The sequence below is a fragment of the Rattus norvegicus genome, chromosome 20 (genome assembly GCF_036323735.1).
Source record: "Rattus norvegicus strain BN/NHsdMcwi chromosome 20, GRCr8, whole genome shotgun sequence".
Taxonomy (NCBI): domain Eukaryota; kingdom Metazoa; phylum Chordata; class Mammalia; order Rodentia; family Muridae; genus Rattus; species Rattus norvegicus.
In genome coordinates, this window is record NC_086038.1 from 49,915,072 (window position 1) to 49,925,150 (window position 10,079).

A 10,079-nucleotide genomic window follows, 5' to 3' on the forward strand; every position below is an offset into this window, starting at 1 on the left:
TCTGAACAAGAGCCAGTTATGAGAAGACAGGGTTTGACTTGCTTTTGGTGTGGTTAGTGTTGGTGGGAAGGTTACTTACTGGTCTCTCCATTTATTAGCATCATTGATCTTTGGGGTTTTCTATTGGTCTGGCTAGCTTGGTTAAGGCTAACATCCTTTTGCCATGGAGAGTCTTGCAAAGTGCCTCCTTATCTGGCCTGTGGCTGAGCGAGGGGCTCTTCTAAGCTTCTTTGAAACCTATTTAGGACATTCCTAAACAGCAAAACTTAGACTGTTAAGTGATTTTTTTTTCTTAGGGTACTTAATTATGGAGCAACTGAAATAAAGGAGACCTCTATATTAATGCTTGAATTTGCAGCTTTGTTCTGGATTTTTTCTTTAGGGGAAATCCAATGTCTATTCCAGAGTAGATATTCAACTTGGACTGATTATAATGGGGGGCATTGGTTTTTTCTGGGATCTGAAATAAACAATTCACAACACTTCTTTATCAAAAATATTATATTAAGTGTTCAAATTTTCATGTCAGAACAAACCTGTTACTCTAAATTTTTGACACTATTTCTCAAAATTTTCCATACCTAATATTGGTCATACGCAAAGAAGCATCCAATGCTCTGTTTCAGTTAGTCTGTAGACTGAAACGACATTTATAAACACCCATTTCCATGCTCTATTAGAAAGTTAAAAGCCAGAGTTCAGTGTGGGTTGGGAAACAAGAAATTGTCTCTGAATTCCTCTGTGGAGCTTCTGACTCGTGCCTTCACAGCCCAGAAGTTCTTCCCATCCCACACATAGAGACCGTTCAGTGTGGAAGTTGGTGAGTACACGGGTAGCTGCTTCTTCCCAAGAGTACCCGCTCCTTTGCAGGCAGTAAGCTAATTTCTCAGAGTAAAATGCAAGGAAACAAAGCCACTCAGTGTGCCCTGCATGCTTTCTGCTGTGAGAAGGTATACAAGAATCCAGCCTCCAAAGGTCTGCTGAACACAGTCTTTAAGCAAGGTGGCAGTCCATTAGCCACTCTTTATGTGAAACAGGACATTCGTTCCAGTAACTGAAATTTCTATGAGCAACAAAACACAGCTAATATTCTATTTGATGACACCTGTAGTTCTCCACACACTTAAGAAAAATCTGTGTGACAGAAATTCAGTCCTACAATTTACAAGAGGAAAAAAAAAAGTGGACTTTCTCGTGACTTGAGTGTCTAAAATTATTAGCTCATAACCAAGAATAGAGTCAATATAGAAGCTCAGAGTAGTGGGGGAAACAAAGTCCCAACTGACCATCTCTTCTTCACCAAATGAAGCTTCAAGTACTGAGATTGGGTTACATCTAATTGAATTGTTGGCCAAACAGGTCCCGTGGGATTCTCCACACAACACAGGCTCTTACCAAGACTATAGTCAGTTTCCACAAACTGACAGCAAGTTCTCATTGATAAAGACAATGTCAACACAACTCATTGAACATGGAGAAGTTGAACTGGTGCCCACCTAAAGCCTTTACCCTTAAGTTTTAGCATCCTAGGTATAGGAAGGTACTAAGTACATGACCAAAAGAGAAATGTAAACACTAACTCAGCTACGAACCTTTCATCTGCAATGCTGTCCTGCCTGCAAGATACACTAGGGCAATGGTAGTCTAAGCTTGTTGGAGTGACCAACCAACAGCTGATTTGAATTAAGACCCATTCCACAAGATTGACCCCACACCTCATATTTCTTGAGGCCAAGAAACCAGAGACCAGATAGCTCAGGGCCCAAGGTTAGAACCAAATACTAATGTTTAAAAAAAAAGAAACAAAACACAGCAACAAGATGACCCCTCGTGACATTCTGCTGTACTCATAGATCAGTGACTCACTCAGCTATCACCAAAGCTTCCTCCCACAGCATTTGGGAGCAAATACAGAGACCCACAGACAGACATCATGCAGAGAATGCCAGATCTTGGTTCACTCAGTCCAAAACAGTATCCCTCCATCAAATCCTCCCCCGCTCAGGGCACAGGGAAGAGGAAGCAGAAAGAGTGTGAGAGCCAGAGGGATAGGAGGACACCACAAAAACAAGGCCCCCTAAATCAGCATGAGCAAAGCACCTATCAACTCACAGACTGAGGCAGCAGGCACGGGGCCTGCACTGGTCCGCACCAGCTCCTCTGTGTACATATTATGGCTTCCAGTTTTGTGTTTTGATGGGATTCCTGAGTATGAAAAGTGGGTATCTGCTTCTTGTGCCTGTTCCTGGGCTTTTTCTCTCCCATCTCCGTTGGTTTGCCTTATTGGACTCTAGCATGTTCATTTTTGTTTTATTATAGTTTATTATTAAATATATATTTTTAAAAACTATGAGAAATGTAGTGTTATTGTATACCTAGTGTGAATTAGTGAAATAAAGTTGATTATCAAGTACCTTGGCAAAAAAAAAGAAGAAAAAGAAGAGGAGGAGGAAGGGTGACTGAGGAGGAGGGGAGGAGGGGGAGAAGGAAGAGGAGGAAAAGGATGGGGAAGAGGAGGGGGCAAGAAGATGGGGTGGAAGAGGAAGAGGAGAAGGGGAGGAGGAAGAGGAGGAGGAGATGGAGAAAAGGAGATGGAGGAGGAACTCAGGAAGGACAGAAGGAAGTACCATGTGACCAAGTATTTCACAAACTTAAGTCATGATGTGTAATTTTATTGACACCTCTTTGCTCATAAATAATATTGCTCAGTAAATCATTTCTCAAGTGGAGTCTGATTTCCTTTCTTAAGTAAAAACAGGTCATATATGTGTGTGTGTGTGTGTGTGTGTGTGTGTGTGTGTGTATATATATATATATATATATATATTCTTTTTCAGAGTGACCCACAACTCTGTGGAGTTAAAGCCATCTAGATAACCTCTCTAAAAAGACTTCTGTAGTCATCTCCAGACTGGTCCTGCCTTAAAAATGAATCAAACAAAGAAAACACTGATTCAATTCATACCATAAAATATTCTTAGGCAGCAGAACTGACATGGGGCTAATGGAAAAATAGAAAGTCAGGTGTAAGTCTAGGAATAACAACGCTAGTTAGAAGGCTTAGTTTTCTCTCACTCTTGGTCAATATTTATTTTCCTGTATAAATGGTGAGACCATTATTAAACTACTGTATTTCAGCATCAAAAACATCCTTCTATGTTTTTGGGATGTCAAACCATAGCAAAACATTTATTTCTCCGTTAGGCTCTCCCAATATGGGTGCTGGCATGAGATTCCAGAGATTTTTCTATTTTCTATGCTACCTCTGACTCTATTTTTTTCCAGTCATTACTTTTTTCATTATTCCAAAATATTTTCTCAAGCTTGCTCTAGTGGCCAAGTCCAGCAATAGCAGTTGATAGCAATTAGCACCTGTTTCAACGAGTGTGGAAGCCCAGCTTATGGCACCACCCCAAAACTCTCAGTGAGCACCATTCTCCTTTAGAAGTCTAGACTAACCCACATACTCTTCCACTGTTGCAAGATACACCAGCAGGAGGCAGCTGCCACCTCCCCAACACCATCCAAGGCCTCAACACCATCCAAGGCCCCAACACCATCCAAGGCCCCAACACCATCCAAGGCCCCAACACCATCCAAGGCCCCAACACCATCCAAGGCCCCAACACCATCCAAGGCCCCAACACCATCCAAGGCCCCAACACCATCCAAGGCCCCAACACCATCCAAGGCCCCAACACCATCCAAGGCCCCAACACCATCCAAGGCCCCAACACCATCCAAGGTTCCAACACCATCCAAGGCCCCAACACCATCCAAGGTTCCAACACCATCCAAGGCCCCAACACCATCCAAGGCCCCAACACCATCCAAGGTTCCAACACCATCCAAGGCCCCAACACCATCCAAGACCCCAACACCATCCAAGGCCCCAACACCATCCAAGACCCCAATATGGTCCAAGGCCACAGCACCATCCAAGGCCACAGCACCATCTGTAGAGTTAGTCCCTTTCTTTAGAATTCAGTGTTGGATTCTCTGGAATAATTCTCCAAACCTCTCATTTAAATAACTCCATTACCCTCTTTTTGTTTTCATTTATAAAGGTGGCGATTAGATACCGTTTCGAAGGTAATGTGGCACTCCCATTTGTGTGCTCAACAATTCAGTACTCAGTGAAGAGTTCTTTGTATTAAAATATCCCCATTGGTATGACTTGTCTACTAACCCAATCAAGGCTGATAGTATCAACGGTGGTCTGTTCTTTGATCTGGAAGCTGATTCTTTGGGACACTGACATACTTTTCAAAGTGTTGCTGTGGATACTGTTTGAATGGAAATATTTTGTTACTCCTGGTTCCTGGGCTTAAAAGACTAGGGTTGGTTGTGAATTCTTATGTGGGCCCCAAAATGATACTTGTTGAGTGAGTTTTCATATAAGATTATGGAGGGAAATGTCTTCTGGTCTTTAACTGCTCAGGAAGACTTCAAGGGGCTCTCTTTTCTCAGTCCAAGGCTTTAAGGGAAACTAACACGTCAGAGGGATTCTCTTCACTCTGGGCATCAGATATTACAAGGATAATAAGCCTGAAAGATTTATAACACTAATCAAGGAAAAGGGTTGATGGGTTTAAGTGACATAATTAAGTTCTCAACATTAGAAACCCCTTTTGTAAGCTGGGACACTGTAAGGTTTGGCAACTATCCCTGCCCGTCAGCCATCTTCATCGCTACTGAATGTGTGTATGCTGTACGACTTAATGAACCAGACATACGATCACCTCATGGAAAAACAAATGTGTTATGCCTAGTACACTCTTTTCCATAAAGAAAGTGTCATTGGGAAATGCAGACATGTGGGAACAGGCCACAAAATTTCAACAAATCTGTCCTTACTGTCCATTCATCCATACAGAAGAGCTTTAAAAGGTGATGAAGTCTTAGGTTTTTGAAATTTATCTTTTGCCTGTTTTTAGAGTAAAAGTAGTGCTGGGTAGCTGTTGGGTAACAAAGCATTGTTTTAGATGTTAGCTACCTTTCAGTTCAAGAGGCAACTCGGGTCCTGCTGCCACCTGCTCCCAAGTTTTCCATTGCAGGTTACCACCCCAAACTACCTCATTAAGATCAACGAAAACAGAGAGGATTATCCAATGAAGTGTCACTAGCGCTATTATTAATAAGTCTGTTTGGCACCATTCAGTAAGGCTCTGAAGCTGTAAATACAGTCCATGGAAATTCAGACGACACCGCAGCTCGTTAGCTCTCGTGGTCTGTATTTGCGCTTGCACTGGGAAGAGATAATAGCGTGCATCCGTACAGTCCCAGAATCACAAGGGGCATTGTTTGCTCTAATGAACATTTGTGCAAGTTTATGCTCCCATTATCCTTCTTGTTTATTGCCATTTCCGAGCACAGTGGGAAATGCCGCCATTTAAATTTATCGATGCACACCAAAACGCAAAGCCCGCATACCTTTGAAAACTATGTTTCTCAACTTCCTTTTTCAATTGTTTTTCAGCATATGCTAGTGGAGAATTATACAAAGTGCCTAGGTGGACCATGCATATGACTTTTTTTGGTAATTTTTTAACCGTGGTATTTATTTGATAATCTCTTGTGAGATACAGCCTAACAGGGGTGAGAGTGGAGAGCAGGTAGACTGAGAGCAGGTGACCTTTCATGGCAGAGATGAAACTGAAGGCCTGCAAATGTAGCTGCTTGACTCTGACACATCCCAGGTCCAACACAAGTGAGCTGGTCCCTTGTGAAGTGTCCCTTGGCATGCAATGCTGAAGGTTGGTATGAACACAGTATGGTACAGCCATGTTGTACTCCAGCGACTCTCTGGACATTCTTCAGGTAGAATCAGCAGGCGGCAGAATTAAAGCAGCCATTGCAATCATACGTCAGCAGCACACCTGACGCTTGGCATGCAAACTTTCTTAGTGTAGGATTCATACCAAGGTGACAGAAGACCTAAGGAGCAAGTTGAAAAAATGGTGGGGATGAGGATGGATTTTTTCGGTTTGTTTGTTGTTCTTAGATGTGGTCTTGTTATGTAGGCCAGCCTGGCCTCACTCTTGCAATCATTTTGACTCGCTCTCCTAAGTTCTACGGTTACAGATATACACCATTACAGCCAAAATACATGAAACTTAAAATGTATGCTATAGTTTGGAGTAGGAAAAAGAGAGTTACCAGTGTATAAAACTCTCATTAGATTCAATGAAATTCTTAGAAATAAAGTTAAATGAATCTTTCCAATGTATTTCTTTTAAGTGTCGTCCAAAGGTGTGTGTCTTCTCTCTTCTGTTGAGATCAGTACCTTCCTGTCCACTGCATAAGCATCTCCTGGTTATACCTTAAAGTGCATGTCTGTATCACTTGGAGCTATAGGTTGAAACCAATACTAAAATTAGGACTCTCAAGTGGAATTCAAAGATGATGGGATCAAAATACTCTGTTACCAGGTTTTATTTTCTATGACAGTGGTTCTCAACATGGAGGTTGAAGAACCCTTTCACAGGGGTCACTTAAGACCATCAGAAAATAGATATTTATATTACAACTCACAACAGTAGCAACATTACACACAACATGCTTATGTGTGTGCACATAAAAAAGCCTACACTTTGCTTTTGAATGTTGCCTTCCAAGTTGGTGTGTTAGAAATTCAGTCTCCAGTCCAACTTACCTTAAAGGTAAGCCTTTGGGGAAGTAATTAAACAATGATGGCTCTATCTGCAAGAAAGGGTTAATAACAAAGAGAGGATTTGTTATAAAGGGTTGTTCTCACTCTCTGCCTGTCCGCCACAGAAAAAGATTCAATTTTGAAATAAATACATGCATATTCTCTGAGCCCAAACATGATACACAGATCCACTCTGAGCTAGGCTTCAGTCCTGGACAACTTTGGAAATTACAGTATTCCAAATGGCTATAAAATTAACATGACGTTCTTGGCATTATTCTACCCATGACTAAATGATGTTCTGACTTGCTCAGGATGTTCCAGAATTATGTGTGTTGTTTCAGTATAACAAGTATCTTGTTGTCTAAACTATCACAATTTGGATGATAAACTAGCTGCATAGTTTTCATCATTGCAAATGACATACAAGGGTATGTCACAGATTATATCATAAAAATCCATATTGTCCCCTATACTCTGTCCTTATTGGTGCTTTTGATAACATTTTCAATAAGCACGTGTTTATAGAAAGGTCATTCTTTAATGCCACTGGAGTGTGAGGTAGAGAATTATTAGAGAAAACTGTATCAATTAATGGTTTTACATTTTTTGATGAATCACTTACGTGGGGGCCATAATTTACATATTTAACCCATTCATTTTTTCCCTCAAACCATATGCTTTTTCCATTCACATCTGAGCTTCTAATATAATTGATCTTTTGTCTCTGAACATATACAAACACTTAATTTTCACAAGCTTATAGCATGTAATGATGATACCTTATAGGATGTGTTTTTCTTGTCTAACTTTGTGTTTGTTAAAAATCACCTGAACATATTTGCAAATTCATATGTAATGGGTTGTTTCTTTTTTTGTTTTTGTTTTTGTTTTGTTTTGTTTTTTGTTTTGTTTTTTTGCCAGATACAGGACTTTATTTACACTTTTTTTTCTTTTTTTCAGAGCTGGGGACCAAACCCCAGGCCTTGCACTTGCTAGGCAAGCGCTTTACCAGTGAGCTGAATCCCCAACCCCCTTTAAAGAGCAGGAATGTTGGAGCCCCATAAAACCTCCCTCTGCCAGTTTAACCTGTCCCATCTTAGGATCTCAGAGTTAGCAGGACACATGTATTTGATTTTGCATATGTTCATACATGTCAAAGATGTGTGGGAAGATGTGCTTGTCTTTGGTGACAAATATTATGAAATAAAATGTCCTCCTATTTCAGTGCAGACTATTAATATGAAGGTACAATCAAGACATTCATGGAGACTTAATGACAAAACCATTCCAAGAACTGCGGGAGGGCCTTCCCTCGTCTTTTCATTCCACGCCCATCAAAATGAAATCTTTTCTTGGCACAGGCTAGGAAGAATAAGGTAGACTGATTAGTTGGGTTTGTACAGTGTTATAAAGGGCCTTTCTAAGCCCTTTAAATTAGTGTAAACCGAGCTATTAAATATACATGAAAATTAATGACATTTACAGCCATTGTTATGGCCATGGTGCTTGAACAAAAGCCTTCCCGTTAGTAGAGAGGGGAGTGTTTATGTTTAGCAGGTCTGTGCTGGTTGTCCTCCAACCTGAAAATTGCCAACACATTAGGGATAAGCCAACTGCAAGTGTGCTGGAATATATGATTCCCGCTGAGAATTACAGCTCCCCTAATCCCTACAAGTTTTCATACCACACGTTCCGAGTTGAGTTTATTGGATATAATAGCACTTGTTCTGAGGGATCTGATGATCTGGGGCTTTCCCCATGAAATCTGCAGGTCATGATATAAATAAATGGGCTCAGAATGACTGTGGGTGTGGTCTGAGAGCCTGCAGATGAAGGTCGAATGTGTGCATGGTGGGAAGCAGAGTGCAGATAAACACTGTCTTCCTTATCACCGAAAGCAGTGCTGCCAAAGTCGTGGGCCTTTTTGAGGGTGGGAATGAGTGCTATTATTTCCTTTATTTGCTTAAAAATCATACAAATTCATTATCCGGATGAGATTGTTCTGAAACTCCACATTCCTCTCAAGACTCACCATTCCATTCACCGACCTCAAGCCTCACTAGCCTGCAAAGAAATGACTAAGACCAGGTGTAAACATTTTCTTACTATCTTTCTGCTAGAACAGCAGGCTCCAGTCCCGACCCAAAAGGTTAGCTAGCACGCAGAGTTCTCGGCTTTATATCATGCTCCCACCTAGTCTCACAGTTTTATCTTAAGGGTTCTTCAGAACAGACCTTAGGTCTGGAGTCCTTGCTGAGTCCCTCAACGACTTCTCTGATTGAGGACCCCAGGCCAACTTTCATGGCCTCACTGTCATATGTCTGCTACGATCAATAGTTTGCTTGTGTAGAGTGCCTACTGTGTGCTTGCCTCTGCACTAAACATTTGGGCCATATCTTTGACCCATACAGAGATCCTCGCCTGCATAGTGCAAGCCTTCTAGTTTCTTCTTAAAGGTCTAAGCACAGGCAACATAAAGTGGTGTCCATATTCCCCCCATAGAGGCGGGCTTTGTCTAAAATCTTAATTGCAAATTCAAGCAATCAACACAGAAGCATCCTCCTGCAGCAGAAGGGGGCCCACAGCCAGGCATTATTCAGAAAGAAAGAACCTTGGAACACACTTCTCTAAATGGGAGGTCTCCAGCAAATACCTCCCCCAGAGCTCAGGGAACTCTGTGGAAGAGAAGGTAGGAAGAGTGTAAGAGCAGAGGGAATGGAGGACGCAGGAGAACAAGTCCCTCTAAATCAACTGCGCAAAGCTCGTACAGACTCAGACTAAAGCAGCAAGCACAGGGACTACACAGGTCTGCACCAGATTCTCTGCATCTGTAGCAGGCTTCCAGTTTAAGCATCTTGTATGGGATTCCTAAGTGCGAACAAGGGGTCTCTGATTCTTGTGCCTTCTTTTGGGCTCTTTTCCTTCAATTAGTTTGCCTTGTCCAACTCTGATGTGACAGGTTTTGTTTTATTTTATTGCATTTTATTTTGTTATATTTTGTTGTTCGAAACCTGTTCTTTTCTAGTGAAAGACAGAAAGGGAGTAGATCCAGAGAGGGGGGGGTAGGGAGGAACTGGGAGGAAGAGAAGGACGGGGAAACTGTAATCAGGATATAGTCTTGTGTGTGTGTGTGTGTGTGTGTGTGTGTGTGTGTGTGTGTGTGTGTGTGTACATGTAAAAAGAATATTTTCAATAAAAGGAAGAAGAAGAGGAGGAGGAGGAGGGGAGAGGGGAGGGGAAGAGAGAGAAGGAGGAAGAGGAGGAGGTGTTAGCAGTGGTGACAGCAGTGCAAGGCGCTGCATGCCTTTAGTACCAGCACATGAGAGGCAAAGGCAGGTGGATCTCTGTAAGAGGCCAGCATGATCTACATAGCAAATTCCAAGTCTACCAGAACTACCCAGTAAGACCCTATGTAAAAGGCAGC

The 10,079-nt window shown here is 41.8% G+C and overlaps 1 long non-coding RNA gene across 4 annotated transcripts in view; it reads right to left on the reverse strand.

Moving 5' to 3' along the window:
- LOC102555236 (uncharacterized) overlaps positions 1-10,079 on the reverse strand; it is a 119,772-nt gene that overhangs the window by 71,347 nt on the left and 38,346 nt on the right. The window contains exons 3-4 of one of the 4 annotated variants that reach the window (XR_010060908.1): positions 6,656-6,702; positions 5,532-5,937 (exon numbers count right to left, since the gene is read on the reverse strand). The exons of 2 other annotated variants lie outside the window; for them this stretch is intronic. This is a non-coding gene — a long non-coding RNA (uncharacterized LOC102555236). Of the gene's footprint in view, positions 1-5,531; positions 5,938-6,655; positions 6,703-10,079 lie in introns of those variants that run through there. One more of the 4 variants, XR_010060909.1, reaches the window with a different exon arrangement.